Raw genomic sequence first — 17,187 nt, forward strand, 5'->3', positions numbered from 1 at the left:
TGCCGGCATGACTGCTGATCGAAAGCTCCCACCTGTCAGCTCCAGCTTCCCATGCAGGAACAAGAGAGATGCCTCCCACAGGATGGCCACACAACCAGAAAGGTGACAACACAGGCTCCTCTGCTTGAAAATGGAGAAGAACAACTCCCCCAGAGCCAGAGATGAGAATCACCCCCAGAAGCTGGAAATGAAAGGAGAAGCCTTTGCCTCATCTTTGTGTTTGTGTGTCTCATTGTATGTGATAGGAGCCCCCTGTGACACAGTGGGTTAAATCCTTGTGCCATCAGGACTGCTGACCAAAAGGTCAGCAGTTCAAATCCAGGGAGCGAGGTGAGCTCCCATGTGCCAGCTCCAGCTTCCCATGCAGGGACTTGATAGAAACCTCCCACAGGATGGTAACACATCTGGGCATCCCCTGGCCCAGGCATGTAGCTGGGGGGGGGGGGGCTTGGGGGGCTTCAGCCCCCGCCCCTGAAATTCTCATGGTGGTTCACGAAAAGGCCTTACTGGTGCATTATTTAAACTGTTATGTTTATTCATATCATGATCTGATCACCATACTCAATATATCCCATATGCATGATGGGGGTATTGGGGTAATGATACAAAAGGTTTGCTAGGCTAGAACCTCTTTCACTCAGACTCAGCCCCCCCCAAACAAACTCAGCCCCCCCCCCCCTGAATTGAAATCCTGGCTACGGGCCTGCCCTGGGCAAAGTCCTTGCAGACGGGCAAATCTCTCACACCAGAAGTGACTTGCTTTTTTTCAAGTCACTCCTGACATGAAAAAGAAAAGATTGTATGTGGTTGTAAGGCACTGAATGTTTGCCTATGATTTTCCAACATTGCTGTTCTTCCCACCAGCTCTTGTACTTGATGCACCATCATCTTCATGTCAGTTCTCATCTGGGTAAATTACTCTCCCACTTCCTTTATTGCTGTTGTATTGAGAGAAGAGCCTAGTTTGATAAAGTGGGACAATAAATAAATAAGTAAACAAATGGCATTTCCAAACTTTCCCACTTGTATGCCCTCCAAGACACCAGGATGAAGCTGAACCAGGGTTAGTAGGTAAAGGTAAAGGTTTTTCCTTGACATTAAGTCCAGTCGTGTCTGACTCTGGGGGTTAGTGCTGACCTTGATTTCTAAGCCGAAGAGCCGGCATTGTCTGCAGACACCTCCAAGGTCATGTGGGTGCCATGACTGCATGGAACACCGTTACCTTCCCGCTGGAGCAGTACCTCTTGATCTACTCACATTTGCATGTTTTCAAACTAGTAGGTTGGTAGAAGCTGGGGCTAACAGCGGGAGTTCATGCCGCTTCACAGATTCGAACCTGCGACCTTTTGGTCAGCAAGTTCAGCAGCTCAGCGCTTTAACCCACTGCACCACGAGGGCTTCAGAACCAGGGCTACAGAAGGCTATATCTATTGCAATGCTCTTTGACTTCCTTCTCCAACTACTCTCCTGATATAATGGGAAGATAAGGATGGGAAGCTGAACCAGGATATTAAAATACCATAGCTTCCACAAAGCTGAGTTATCTTTAGCCGAACTGGCCACTCCACCTCTGTATCCAAAGTTGAGTGTGGCAGGAGAATCCCCATGCTGAGAACTATCCAAAATTCCATAGTTTTTTTTTGAAAATGAGCATAATCTGCTGGGAGGGGAAAAAAATAATTACATTGTTCATTCTCCCCTCTGGAAGACATAATTTTACACAGTGCATCCCTACACAGTGCTAGGCTCTGAGATAATTAAATGAAAAGTTGTCCTTCACCCCATCCCCCATTTCTTTCTCGCTTGGCTTTCCTCCCATCTTTCCCCAGCCTTCCTATTTTGATTCCCCACCCTTCCTCCTCCTCCTCTCCCTTTTAATTATACAATTAAGGGAATGTTGGTGCAGAGAAGAGTGGGATTATTAGATAGTTGATCATTAAAACTGCAGATGCCACAGACTGTATTTAAGATCACTGGCTCTCAACGTGCTCTGCGACTGATCTTTGCAGCCACATCTCTTGAAAGCAAGTGCGAAGGCAGGAAGGATATTACAATATAATTGTGACTGTGTGCACATTCTTTGTATTTGCAATTGTGCGTATGCTTTGCTTGGAAACTCTGCCTCATTTGGTTGCGATCTGATCTTTGTAGCTATATCTATCGCTTTAGTGTGGTGGATCGGTGCCCTTTAAATGAAATGACGAGTTCCTATTAAATTTTAATAAGCAAGGCATTGGATAGTGATTTCAGAGAATGTGTTGATAGAAGTAGAAGCAGATGAGTTGCCTCAGCTACACTGTCATATAATGCAGTTTGAAACGGCGTTATATGGTCAGTGTAGGCTCCTATAGTGGTCTGAAATCATATATGGTTAGCACAGACTCATACAATGCAGTGCAATGCAATTAAACTGCATAATAATAATAATAATAATAATAATAATAATAATAATAATAATAAACAAGAGTGATCTTGTCTGCTGGGGACTCATCGTGTTGTGTTTCAAATACTACTAATAATAATTCTTCCTCTATATCTCGCTTTTCTCCCTAACAGGACCCGAAGCGGCTCACAACATAATACAACACAAATCAAAGCATAGATAGATAGATAGATAGATAGATAGATAGATAGATAGATCATGTCAGAAGCAACCAGACGTTTCTATTACATTTTTAACAGAACAAAACAAACAAACAGACAAAGCACAAAGTTTGTAAGCTTGGTAGTTGGTTAAATGTCCTTTGACCAGTATCTGGCCCCTTGGAGTGCCTCTGGTGTTGCTGCAAGGAGGTCCTCCATGGTGCATGTAGCAAGGTTCAGGTTGCATTGCAGTAAGTGGTCAGTGGTTTGCTCTTCTCCACACTCACATGTCGAGGATTCCACTTTATGGCCCCATTTCTTGAGGTTGGCCCTGCATCTCGTGGTGCCAGAGCGCAGTCTGTTCAGTGCCTTCCAAGTCGCCCAGTCTTCTGTGTGCCCAGGGGGGAGTCTCTCATTTGGTATCAGCCATTGGTTGAGGATCTGAGTTTAAGCCTGCCACTTTTGTAATTTTAGAGTTTTTTAATACTGGTAGCCAGATTTTGTTCATTTTCATGGTCTCTTCCTTTCTGTTGAAATTGTCCACATGCTCTAAAATTACAACAGCAAAACAGCAGAGAGGAAACAACCAGGCACATCTTAACACCTCTCAACAAAAGATTTCCCCAGGCTCAGCCAGGCCTTCAAATGCTAATGAAGGTGGTCAATTGAAACATTCACACCTACCTCCAGCAGAGAAGAGCTCTTTGCCCCACCCCAGCCATTCCACAGATATATAAACCCATTGTCCTAATTCCAACAGACCTCACTACCTCTGAGGATGCTTGCCATAGATGCAGGCGAAACGTCAGGAGAAATGCCTCTAGAACATGGCCCTATAGCCCGAAAAAACCCACAAGAACCTAGACCTCACTACCTCTGAGGATGCTTGCCATAGATGCAGGCGAAACGTCAGGAGAAATGCCTCTAGAACATGGCCCTATAGCCCGAAAAAACCCATAAGAACCTAGTGATTCCAGCCATGAAAGCCTTCGACAATAAATTATTATTATTATTATTATTATTATTATTATTATTATTACTATTACTCAAGGGCCAGGGTTTCCCACAACATGGGAACCACATGAACCACAACATGGCCCGTCCAGCTCTAGGATTCTAGAATTATATATCAGGAGTGGGCAAAAGGGGTTCTAATGTATGTACTGTTTCTCTCCTGCCCACCATCTCATCCTGACCAAGGCCAACCCTTTTGTGGTCCAAATGTTTCCCGACTTTCCTTCACTTTTTTCCTCTGAAAGAGAAGAGTAAGGGGAGGAAAGGGCAGGGAGGGGGCTTGAGAAGAACCCCCTCCCTCCTGGCCCACCCACCCAGTACTGTCCCACCATGCAGCCCCCAAATTAGAAGGTTCTCCCATGCCTGCTCTAGGCCCAACATGATCTCCTTTGTGGGGAAAGCTGTACCTTTTGGATTTCAGCAGTGCATTTTATTCAGATCCTGTTTGATTTAAAAATATATCTTAACAAACTTTGCAAACGTCTTTATGAAAAGGAGATTTTTTTAAAAAAAAATGCAAATGGAAGAAAATGGAACTGACAGGTTTGTTCATCCCTATTAGCTTTCCACCTGTTAACCTCTCTCATTTTCTCCTTCTCTGCTTATTGTAGACACCTTAAACTATATCCAAGTCATTTTGCTTTTCTGTCGTTGCAGGTGCTCCTCTCTATTATGACAGATTCATTGGCAGCTGCATCAGGCAATCAGCACACACGTTCACACACACACAGAGAGAGACACACACACACAACCCTAGTGAATGTTGCTAAGAAATAGCAATCTCTGCGTATGTGTGCGAAAGCTTCCAAATAAGCCTGGCTGACAAAGAGTTCACAGAATAAGTGAATCCATTTATATCAAGGAGAAACAAGTACGGAGTGGAGGAGGGAAACATCTGTGTGGATGTAAAAGCCTCTGTTCCGATAATGATGACATGCAAATATCGAGGAACAATTTTGATGCTACCCATTTTTCATAACTACGGCAATTTGCTTATTTAGTTCTCGGCATTAACACATAATTCAAAGCAATCATGACTGAAACAGCCGTTGGGAGACCACAGATTAGCCAGTGGCTTTTTGGAAAACAAACATCAAATCATAATTGATGGAGAAGTGTTTTTTTTCTCTCTCTTCTTATCTCCTCCATATTCTTTCCTTCTTTTTCTTTCGTTTCCTTTCTTTCGTGCAATAGTATTGGAGGAATTGGGTGGTTTTGGGCACTTTGCTGACATAGTAAACACTAGGGCTTCAGAAGTTTTTGGAGGTTTTTTAGCGTATTTCGCGGTCGCGTCCGCCATTAACGAATCGATTCGTTATTGTTTCAGAAATCGATTTGTTAATGTTTTGTAATTTTTTTCACATTTACGAAATTTCGTAAATATCGAACTTTTTAAAAGGAAAATTTTGTAATTATTTTAAATATCGAAACAAACCCCCCCCCCCCAAATACAAATCGATTTTAGAAACAAATTTTTCCGTTGTTACCCAGGTCTAGTAAACACATCTCATAATAGTTAGCAACTCTCCAGAGTCCAGTGGTGTCAGGATCCTATGTTTATAACCTGCCATGTTTGAGGTTACAATGTGTTGCTTCTGTCCATCTTTCGCAAAGATCTAAAAATGTGGATGCTCCATTGTGCTTTTAATTAGACAATCCTCCAGATAACTTGGCCCCAGCCAGGACCCAAAATCTCGTCCTTGCACATTACTACTGCTCCATACCCAAAGTCATGATATCCCACCTTATACTGCCCGCTATCCCTAATGTTGTCATTTAACTTACACACTTTACTCACCAGCTCTATCCTTACAATTGAGTTGCACCAACCTACCCACCTCTGCCCAGAAATTGTTTATTATTACAGGTTCATTGGTTGCTGGTTGATCTTATATTTTGTTATAATGTTGTTGTTTTATTATTTTTATTATTTTTATTCTTTTATGCTGTTGTTTTTATGTTTTAGTGTGTTATATTTTAACTATGTTTGCATGGCTCGTCCCCATGTTTACATGTCTCGTCCCCATGTTTACATGGCTCATCCCCATGTTTACATGGCTCGTCCCCATGTTACATGTCCCATTCCCATGTTTACATGGCTCATCCCCATGTTTACATGGTTCATCCCCTTGTTTACATGTCTCTTCCCCATGTTTACATGGTTCGTCCCCATCTTTACATGGCTCATCCCCATGTTTATATGGCTCGTCCCCATCTATACATGGCTCGTCCCCATCTTTACATGGCTCATCCCCATGTTTACATGTCTCTTCCCCATGTTTACATGGTTCATCCCCATCTTTACATGGCTCATTCCCATGTTTACATGGCTCGTCCCCATGTTACATGTCCTGTCCCCATGTTTACATGGCTCATCCCCATGTTTACATGGCTCGTCCCCATGTTACATGTCCCATTCCCATGTTTACATGGCTCATCCCCATGTTTACATGGTTCATCCCCTTGTTTACATGTCTCTTCCCCATGTTTACATGGTTCGTCCCCATCTTTACATGGCTCATCCCCATGTTTATATGGCTCGTCCCCATCTATACATGGCTCGTCCCCATCTTTACATGGCTCATCCCCATGTTTACATGTCTCTTCCCCATGTTTACATGGTTCATCCCCATCTTTACATGGCTCATTCCCATGTTTACATGGCTCGTCCCCATGTTACATGTCCTGTCCCCATGTTTACATGGCTCATCCCCATGTTTACATGGCTCGTCCCCATGTTACATGTCCTGTCCCCATGTTTACATGGCTCGTCCCCATCTTTACATGGCTTGTCTCCATGTTTACATGGCTTGTTCCCATGTTTACATGACTCGTCCCCATGTAAAGTGCCCCAAGTCCCTCTGGGGAGATGAAGGTGGGGTATCAATATAAAGTTGTTGTTGTTGTTGTTGTTGTTGTTGTTATTATTATTATTATTATTTGAAACATAACAAGATTAGTACACAGCAGACAAGATCACTCTGCTGGCTGTTGTATTGGATCACACGTCGGACACTTCCCAAGTATCTAGGACTGTGTGATGTATCGGCGAATAATGCATGCAGATCCCAGTAAGGTGGCCTTTTTGCAGCTGACAGATGGTAATTTTGTCAGCGCCTATTGTGTTTAAGTCCAGGCCAAGGTCTTTAGGCATTGCACCCAGTGTGCCAATCACCACTGCAACCTCCTTGACTGACTTGTGCCAGAGTCTTTGCAGTTCGATCTTTAAATCATCATATTGTGTAAGCTTGCTAATCATCTATTCTTCTGTCACCTGGGATTGCAACATCGATGATCCATACTTTATCTTTGTCCACAATTGCAAGGTCAAGAGTCTTGTGCTCCAAAACTCTGTCAATCTGAATTCAGAAGTCCCAGAGTAGTCGGACGTGTTCATTTTGTGTAACTTTTTCAGGCTTGTAATCCCACTAGTTTTTTGTTGCAGGCAGATGGTGTTTGTGGCACAAGTTCCAGTGGATCATCTGAGCAACAGTATTATGCCTCTACTTGTAGTCCATATTATTATTATTGGAACAACATACGGTTCTTTCAATGATAACCTGTGGTAGACTATTATAGTTGTGAATAAGGTTCTTATCTTTTCCAGCTGAACTTATTTGGAGACAGCTAAGTTCTCCAAAGCCCACTGTTGTGATGACGTATAACTGAAAAGTTAATGGTGATGGTCTAGCAGGACTGAACTGGATTAAACTCAACTAGATGGTCAACAACTTATCCCGCCACCACATTGGGACAGAGAAGGAGAGTGTAGCCAGCTCTAGATTCTGTGCTCCATGGATGGGCCCTTGTGTACTCCGTTTTCATGATTGTCACTGAAATCCTAAAAAATCTGCAACTTTTTGACGAGAGATTCACTTTTGTCATGCAGCACGTTTCAGAAGGAGAACAATTGATAATTCCATCAAGGATCTTGACTCTTAGGGGATTTGTTAAGCAGAAGTTAGGGGATTTTCTTCCATCGCTATCCCTCAGCTTCCAAAGACCCCCAATTTACTACGTCTGCCTTTCAACTATTATAGCATTTGCAGTCATTTCCTTATAAACATTTCAGATGGCAGATCCCCCTGGCACTTACCTGAATCCCAGCACTTTGCATTAGTCTTAAACAAGCCACCTAACTTTCCATATCACGGAAAACATGTTTCGTGTCAAGAAGGATGAGCATATCATCCTTGACATGGAGCTCAAGGCGCTGAGTTGGGCGGGGGGAGAGGTTAGTTGTGATCCTGGGGATAAGTTTTTGTTCCCTTTCTCCTTTGCTGAGATTACGGCAGAACTTCGGCTTAACAATTTGCATTCATAACTAAGGTCTGGCAATGGCAGTTTGAAAGACAGCTCCCGTACCAAGGCAAGACAGGAACGTATATAAATAGCAGAAGCTATCTTTTCAGTAAGATTCTTTTCCAGTGTAATTACAGTGTAGAATCTGAAACAAAAAGATGCCTGCTGAGAGAAAGAGGGACTTATGAAATGCCTAAGATTAAGCTATTCCCTGCTTTTGTAACTAGCAGGGATGCAGCCCTAGTTTGCTCTCTTCCCGCCCACCTCCGTCTGCTGATATTCAATCAGAGAGTCCTTGAGCAATCCACATTTTGAAATACAACTGTCACTGACCCCCATAGCTGGAGTTACAAGTTTTTCAGAAAGGTGAAACATGATTCACTATCTTGGGTATGGTTTCTGCATGTTCTACTTTTATTTATGTTTTCTGTGTGTTTTACTTTTATATATATGTTCCAGATACAGCTTAATGGTGTAGCATTAGAAAATGTTGACCATTTCCGCTACCTTGGCAGCCACCTTTCCACCAGAGTCAACACCGACACCGAAATACAACACCGCCTGAGCTCTGCGAGTGCAGCATTTTCCCGCATGAAGCAGAGAGTGTTTGAGGACCGGGACATCCGTAGGGATACCAAGCTGCTTGTCTATAAAGCTATTGTCCTCCCAACCCTGCTCTATGCCTGCGGAACATGGACTGTCTACAGACGTCACATGCAACTCCTGGAACGATTCCATCAGCGCTGCCTCCGGAAAATCCTGCAAATATCTTGGGAAGACAAGTGGACAAACGTCAGCGTGCTGGAAGAAGCAAAGATTACCAGCACTGAAGCGATGGTCCTCTGCCATCAACTCCACTGGACCAGCCACGTTGTCCGGATGCCTGACCACTGTCTCCGTGTGGGAAGTTTGCCCCAATTCTGTCATTGGTGGGGTTCAGAATGCTCCTTGATTGTCGGGGAGCTATAAATCCCAGTAACTACAACTCCCAAATGTCAAGGTCTATTTCCCCCAAACTCCATCTGTGTTTATATTTGGGCATATGGAGTATTCGTGCCAAGTTTGGTCCAGATCCATCATTGTTTGAGTCCACAGTGGTCTCTGGATGGAGGTGAACTACAACTCCAAAACTCAAAGTCAATGCCCACCAAACCCTTCTGGTGTTTTCTGTTGGTCAAGGGAGTCCTGTGTGGCAAGTTTGGTTCAATTCCATCATTGATGGAGTTCAGAATGCTCTTTGATTGTAGGTGAACTATAAATCCCAGCAACTACAACTCCCAAATGACAAAATCATAATTTCTTTTGAGTAATGGTCCCTCCTTGTCTTGTGAGATGGTTTTTTGCCAAATTTGGTGTGATTTTGTTCATTGGTTCTTTTGTTTTTAAGATACTAATTACGCACAGCTCATTTTTATATATATAGATTACGCAACCCCGTAACGTCTTCTGTCCTTTTTATATTGCGCTGCATTTCCTTTGGGGAGTGATATGCAAAGGGCTTCAACGTATCTCAGATCCTCACTGTTTTCATCACCCCTGTAAGAGGGGGAAAAAGAGAAAGAGTCCAGAATTTCACAGTTTTATGATGAATTCCACTTTCTTCAGACCTTCTGCTTTACCCTTTTTTCATCTGGACTCAGTCAATAAATCCTGGTTTCTCATTATTTCCAGATCACTTTCTACAGTATTGAGTGGTATTACTGGCAGGGCTTGTCTCGGCACTTGCTGATGAGGTAGGCTTCTGAAATTGTGCTGGAGATCTTGGGGAATGGCTAGAAAAAAGTACATTTTTGTCAAAAGCAAAAGGACAGAGGAACAAAGATAAGGATCATTGGCGAGGGAATTTCATGCAGAGCCATGCTCTCCCCCAAAGGCTGGCTGCTCATTGCAAAGAATAGCAAGATTCACTAATGCAAGTGCCATCTAAGGGTAGACCTAATTCTGTTATACCTGTCCTTGTCTGAAAGCACAATCATTTTTTGTAGGCATCATCATTGTTAAAAGTATACTCAAACACTTTCTAAAAATCCCTCTTCCTCAGTAAGTAGTTTTTTTTCGTGTCAGTCGCAATTTGAGAGACTGCAAGTCGCTTCTGGTGTGAGAGAATTGGCCATCTGCAGGATGTTACCCAGGGGACGCATAGATGTTTCACCATCCTGTGGGAGGCTTCTCTCAAGCCCCTGCATGGGAAGCTGGAGCTGACAGATGGGAGCTCACCCCGCTCCCTGGATTCGAACTGCCGACGTTTCGGTCAGCAGACCTGCCGGCACAGGTCTATTGACTTTCTATTACAGGTAGAAGGAAATTTGGCAGCATTATTTATTCAATTCATAGATTAGATTGCTTTGATCTACTGTTTTGCAATTATGGGCTGATTCCCAGTTTTAAAAAAGGCTGGAACTACTGTTGTTTTTTCAATAGATTTTTATTATTCAAAAAAAAGGAAAGAAAAACGTTTTATTGTTGTACATGGAAAGTGGGAGAACAATTGGGAGATAGCAAAGTAGGAAACGTAGAGGGAAAAAGAGAAAAAGAGAAAAAGAAAAAAGAAAGAAAAAAAAGGTCTCTTGACTTCCATTGTGAGCTGCTGCATATCTCATTTACATTCTTCATAGGTTCAAATATCCCTATATATTTCTAATATATACTGTAAAGAAGAGCCGATACTTAGCAAAAAAATATTTATAATCTTTTTGATTTTTCATAGTCTTCAACTGGAGATCAGTCAGTTCATTTCATTGAGCTGCCCAAGCAATTCTTCAAAAAAAAAAAAAAAAGTTAATTTCTCTTAATTTACTTCACCAGTCATCTATCTCTGGTATCTTGCACGCTGGACCTATAGCAATTGGCTTTTGAACAGGACATGCTCTTTGTGCCCAGTGGGAAGCTGGGGTGCCTCGGAGGAGAGGTCCTATGGGTTTTCCTATACAAATTTTTTAGAAGCTTAAAAGTTTAACAAAGTTCTTTATTATTGCTTAGGTCTTCAACAAACAATCTTAGATCTTCCACAAATCAAACAAATGCTTCTTAACTTGTCTACAATGGACAGGCAACTTGCTTGGAGAACTATTTCTTTCCTTTACGAGGAAAACCCTTTTTGACCCTTCCCTGGGTAATCTGCTTTCTAGGCTTTACTGGTGTGGGCCCTACTCCCGGCTCCAAATTGCTTCTTGGGTACCTGAGTAGACCTACCAGCCAAGGCTCTGAAGAATTTCCAGCTGGAGTTCTTAGAATTTTTTCCAGGAAAGTTGTAGGTCCGTTTCTCCAACCCCAACAAGGGTTGTGCTGTAAAGCTGTTTCTCTCAAAAGCCTTTCTTTAGAGCAGTGGTTCTCAACCTTCCTAATGCCGTGACCCCTTAGTACAGTTCCTCACGTTGTGGTGACCCCCAACCATAACATTTTCATTGCTACTTCATAACTTTAATTTTGCTACCGTTATGAATCGTAATTTAAATATCTGATATGCAAGATGTATTTTCAAATCCCTAATACCCAATATGCCCAAATTTGAATACTGGTGGGGTTGTGGGGGGATTGATTTTGTCATTTGGGAGCTGAAGTGGCTGGTATTTATAGTTCACCTACAATCAAAGAGCATTCTGAACACCACCAATGATGAAATTGAACTAAATTTGGTACGTAGAACTCCCATGACCAAGAGAAAACACTGGGAGGATTTGGTGGACATTGACATTGAATTTTTGAAGTTGTAGTTCACCTACATCCAGAGAACACTGTGGACTCAAAACAGTGATGGATCTGGACCAAACTTGGCACGAATACTCAATATGCTGAAACGTGAACACTGGACGAGTTTGAGAAAAATAGACCTTAACATTTGGGTGTTGTAGTTGCTGGGATTTATAGTTCACCTACAATGAAATAACATTCTGAACCCCAACAACGATAGAATTGGACCAAACTTCCCACACAGAACCTATGACCAACAGAAAAAACTATGTTTTCTGATGGTCTTTGGTGACCCCTCTGATACCCCCTCGCGACCTCCACAGGGGTCCCGACCCCCAGGTTGAGAAACACTGCTTTAGAGGCTGTTCTTAAAGCTGCGAGGCTGTAAATTCCCCAGCCAGAGCTTTTGGGACTGTTTTTCCCCAGACTTTGTAAGAAACGAAGCTTCTCTACAGGTAAAAAACTTTCACGTCCTGTAGCTGAGCTTCCAACTGAGGATACCTCTGAGGATGCTTGCCATAGATGCAGGCGAAACGTCAGGAGAAAATGCCTCTAGAACATAGCCATATAGCCCAGAAAAACCTACAACAACCCAGTGATTCCGGCCATGAAAGCCTTCGACAATTTTGTGGTTTGTTTGTCTATCTGGTTTTTTTTAATGCAATACAACTGTTTTGGTTCGCTCCTGACACGATAAATAAATAAATAACATGGTTTTTTTAAAATCAATATAAATAAAGTATCAATAAAGGAGATTCGTAGAAGCTGCCGTAAGCTTATGGGAAAAATGATGAAGATATAAATTAATAAATATTCCTTGATTGAATAAATTAGAAAGGAGCACAGTCACCATCTTGAGTAGAAAAGTCCCACTGAGTCCACATTTCACATCCTGCTCAAGTTGGGCCTTAGAAACATCTATGTGACTGTTTGGGAGTATATATTGGGAATGAACCGATATTTGTCCCAAAGCCATTTGCCAATGGCTCCCTTCCCCTATTACATGTTTGAACACCGGAGTTGCAGGAATTGTTTGCAAGACACAACAGCCATGTATAATTCTTAGGCCTGGGTAACAACGGAAAAATTTGTTTCTAAAATCGATTCATTTTTTGGGGTTTTTTGCGTTTTGTTATTTAAAATAATTACAAAATTTTCCTTTAAAAAAGTTCGATATTTACGAAATTTCGTAAATGTGAAAAAAATTACAAAACATTAACGAATCGATTTCCGAAACAATAACGAATCGATTCGTTAATGGCGGACGCGACCACGAAATACGGTAAAAAACCTCCCAAAACTTCTGAAGCTTCCCTCTCCCTCTTTTGTTGACTGTTGGTGTGATATTATAATTTTTTTTCACTAATTAAACAAAAAACAATCATAAAACTTGCCCCAGACATGCGGAAATAATAACGAAACGACCTCAAAACAATAACGAAACGAATACAATAACGAAATACGAAGCATTTACAAAACTATTTAAAAATTTGTTTTTTTAAAAATTGCTCCAGAATGGTTCGTTATCGTTTTGTAATTGAAAAAATTAACGAATTATTAACGAATTACGAATTGACGAAACGAAACCGCCCAGCCCTAATAATTCTATCTGGGGCAACAATGTGGCAAACAAACAGGTATTTCTGTGCGTGTGAGCAAAGTTCTGGCAAAAGAGATAAAAGTAAGGAACTTTTCTCCAAGTATGTTATAGCTGTGTTGCTTTGAAGCGTTTGATCTGAACTATTTTGTCATCGTGAAGTAATGAGGGTGTCTGCAAATCAGGCATTTTGCTACATGAGACAGGTGTAAAAATGAGCTCTTCGGTTTTGTCACTTTTCCATCTATAATGTATGCCACAGTCTTTTTCTTTACATCTGGAGCAGATTAACTTTTTAGAAGTGTGCATCAGAATGAAACATTTGGTACAAATGTAAGCTATGATGCCACATGTTTTCATCAAGCCTGTAAGTAGTTCCTATTCCATGGCTCCAACTTTGGCTTGAGAAGATGAATTGGGTGTGGACTAACTGAAAGACTGTGGCTGGAATCATGTTAATTCTCCATCTGGTTCCCTGAGTGGTTGCCCTGGAGTCAACAACTGGTTGTAGCTGGGGACCATGGTGTCTCACCCTAGAGAGACAAAGAATAGGTCTTAGATGGCCACTGCCTCCATCCATATACACACCAAATTCATGTCCTTAAATTGATTGGCAGTTCACATAGAGATTGATTGGTAACATTTAATAAAAGGTGCCCATAGTTTAACCCACATTCTTGTGTTGACATGTTATTTCATTGGTTTGGGAGCAATGGGAGGCATTCCCAACTGCTTGGTCACTTCCCTCCTTTCCTTTCCCCCATAGCTACTTAATGGCTGTTGGAGTTCAGCCTGTGATTGTGCCTAATGATCAGGGTACTCTGGATGTTGGGAGTGACAATGAGGTTCATGTATCTAATGATGTTTCTAATGATGAGGTTGCTCTAGATGCAGAAAATGACAATGAGATTCCTATTCAAAGTGATTTTTGTGATAAGAATGTTCCTGAAGGGTTTGGGGATGATGGTATGGTCCCTAGAAGAGGGCCTCCATTGCTACCAGAGAATTCCCAAAGCTTTTAGCCTGAGAAAAGCTTGGCACTTGGGACAACTGCAGAAATTAATGAGCCAGTAGATAGGAAAAATGTTTTCAGTCACACAGACAAACAAACCAAGCTTTCAGGTGCTCTGCCTGATTGCGAGACAGATTGGCAACAGAGTCAAGGCTGAAAAAAAATCCGTTCCTGGCCGCTTGCGATATAGAGTAGATTAAGGGATAAAAGAGCCAAGTACAGAATCTGTAGCCAGATGAAGCAACACTGGAATCGCGTCAAGACTTCTTCCAAGGTCCCTGGAAGCCTTTCCTTGGATAGATTCCTGTGCTAAGTGCATTGTTTGATTCATGTTCAAGTTTTGGGGTTTTACCTTTGAAGTTTCAATATTTGTTTTCATGAACTCTGATAGACTAATTTCCTGGACTATTTGTTTCTATATATCTTTCTACCTAATTAAATTTACCTATTTTTGTGGATTGCTTTTTACTGCTACTGCTTTGAAAATATCTTCAATAAACTGCTTGTATGTTTACTCAGCTGTGTGGTATTTAAAGCCAGAGGGCTTTCCCTGCCTGGAGTGCAACAATGGCTATGGTAGTTGCCCACAAAGCAGGAAGAATGTGTAGGGCTGCGTGAAGCATTACACTCTCTGTACATGATGTAGGATCATGGCCAGAATTCATGAGTATTCTGGGCGAGGTCTGATCAAAATGGCTTCCTTTGATCACTAGTATCGTCACAGTGGTGCAGTTCAGAACTCTCCGGGTCTGAAACGCAAATGCAATGGAAGCAGGGACTTAGAAGCCATTGTCAAGGCTGGGTACCAACCTGAAATTAAGCTCTTGCACCATGCAAGAACCCAGCAACTTGTACAACAAGATGAATTTTAAATAGAAAACGAAATTATGTGTACATAAATGAACTTCTGTTAAGATAGCTTCAGAGAAGCTATTATGCCATCTATGAAGGACACTTAATGGCAGAAGAAGAGGCCCATCGTCTTCTTGGGGGAAGAAATGTTATTTGTTACACATGATGGAAATTAATGTGCAGGCCAATTTGACAGAATTAACAACCAGAGAGGAGAGGTAAAAATACTTTATCCAAACGCAAAGGGTAATAAAGCACCAGCCAGCTCAGCAAGACTGGAAAGGTGAACTGAAGGCTACTGGTTCATCTGTGAGTATTAAGGAATCAGGCTTATAATCAGGTGCATTGCAAAATCTTGTCTCTGTTCCGTTTTCTTCTGTACGCACACCATTTTTGCTTTTTCTCACAAATGTATCATCCACCTTTTCCCCCACCCATGGAACTTGCACACATATTTCCCAGTCAGGGAATGAATGGATGTGCGGTTTGCTTCTCTCATGACTATCCTGCACTTGGATTGAGCCAAAATGATCTCCAGAATTTATTCAAATGCAATGCCATCTGAGGATTCTAGGTTTGCTTTCAGGAAAGGCATGTAAAGCACGGCTTCCCAGGGAATCATTCTGAGGCCCATCTACATGAACCACATACTGTGGTGGGCAAGAAGTCTCTTTGTGGCATTTATATGATGCACAGAGTCATCTTACCCTTAACATGGGGGGGGGGGGGGGAAGCATTTAATGTGCTTTTTTGGCCCCCATTTGGGACCTCATCACATTAGAAAATTCCCTGTTGTAGAACACTTTGCCAAAGCAGCCAGTGTGGGGCCCGCCAGATCTCATCACATGCCAGCTGCATCGGCCCTCCTCTCACTCCCACCATTATCACAAATTTGACTTGTAGGGATGAGGGCCTTCTCTGCTATGGCTCCTCAGCTTTGGAGCTCACGGCCTAGTGAGATTAGGCTAGCCCCCAGCCTGGCAGCTTTTCAGAAAGACCTGAAAACCTGGCTTTTTCTATGTACCTTTGGCGAATGTATATTCCAGCTTTAATCTTTTTCCACCATAGCACTGTCCTCATGATGCATTCCTGCCCTGCCCTTAATCAAAGACTTAACACATTTTTTTTCCTTTTGAGTCCCCCACCCCTTCAGAAAGATATTCTACCCATCTCATCCAAGGTTTTATCAAATTTTATCAATTTTACTTTTAATACATCTGGCCCACCCACTGTGTCCTATTTCTTTTCATGTCATTTTAGACCTGTTTATTTTATTTCATTTCATTACTTTTTTATTTAATTTGATGGTATTTTGCTACATTGTATTTTATTTGCTGTATTCGTATCTGTTTTGTTATAATTTTGGGCCTGGCCTCAAGTCCCCGTTGAGGAGATGGTGGTGGGATATAAATAAAGTTTAATATTTATTATTATTATTCCCCATAGTAACCTATGGATGTGAGAGCTGGACCATAGAGAAGGCTGAGCGAAGGAAGAGAGATGCTTTTGAACTGTGGTGTTGGAGGAAAATTCTGAGAGTGCCTTGGACTGCGAGAAGATCCAACCAGTCCATCCTCCAGGAAATAATGCCTGATTGCTTATAGGAGGGAAAGATATTAGAGGCAAAGATGAAGTACTTTGGCCACATCATGAGAAGAAAGGAAAGCTTGGAGAAGACAATGATGCTGGGGAAAATGGAAGGAAAAAGGAAGAGGGGCCGACCAAGGACAAGATATCCTTGAAGTGACTGGCTTGACTCTGAAGGAGCTGGGGGTGGTGACAGCCAACAGGGAGCTCTGGCCTGGGCTCTGAAGGAGCTGGGGTGGTGGTGGCCAACAGGGAGCTCTGGCTTGAGCTCTGAAGGAGTTGGGGGTGGTGACGGCTGACAGGAAGCTTTGGCCTGGGCTCTGAAGGAGCTGGGGGTGGTGACAGCCAACAGGGAGCTCTGTCCTGGGCTCTGAAGGAGCTGGGGGTGGTGACAGCTGACAGGGAGCTCTGGCCTGGGCTCTGAAGGAGCTGGGGGTGGTGGCAGCTGACAGAGAGATCTGGCTTGAGTTCTGAAGGAGTTGGGGTGATGACGACTGACAGGGAGCTCTGGACTGGGCTCTGAAGGAGCTGGGGGTGGTGATGGCCAAAA

Source organism: Anolis sagrei, chromosome 10 (assembly GCF_037176765.1).
Source record: "Anolis sagrei isolate rAnoSag1 chromosome 10, rAnoSag1.mat, whole genome shotgun sequence".
NCBI lineage: Eukaryota > Metazoa > Chordata > Lepidosauria > Squamata > Dactyloidae > Anolis > Anolis sagrei.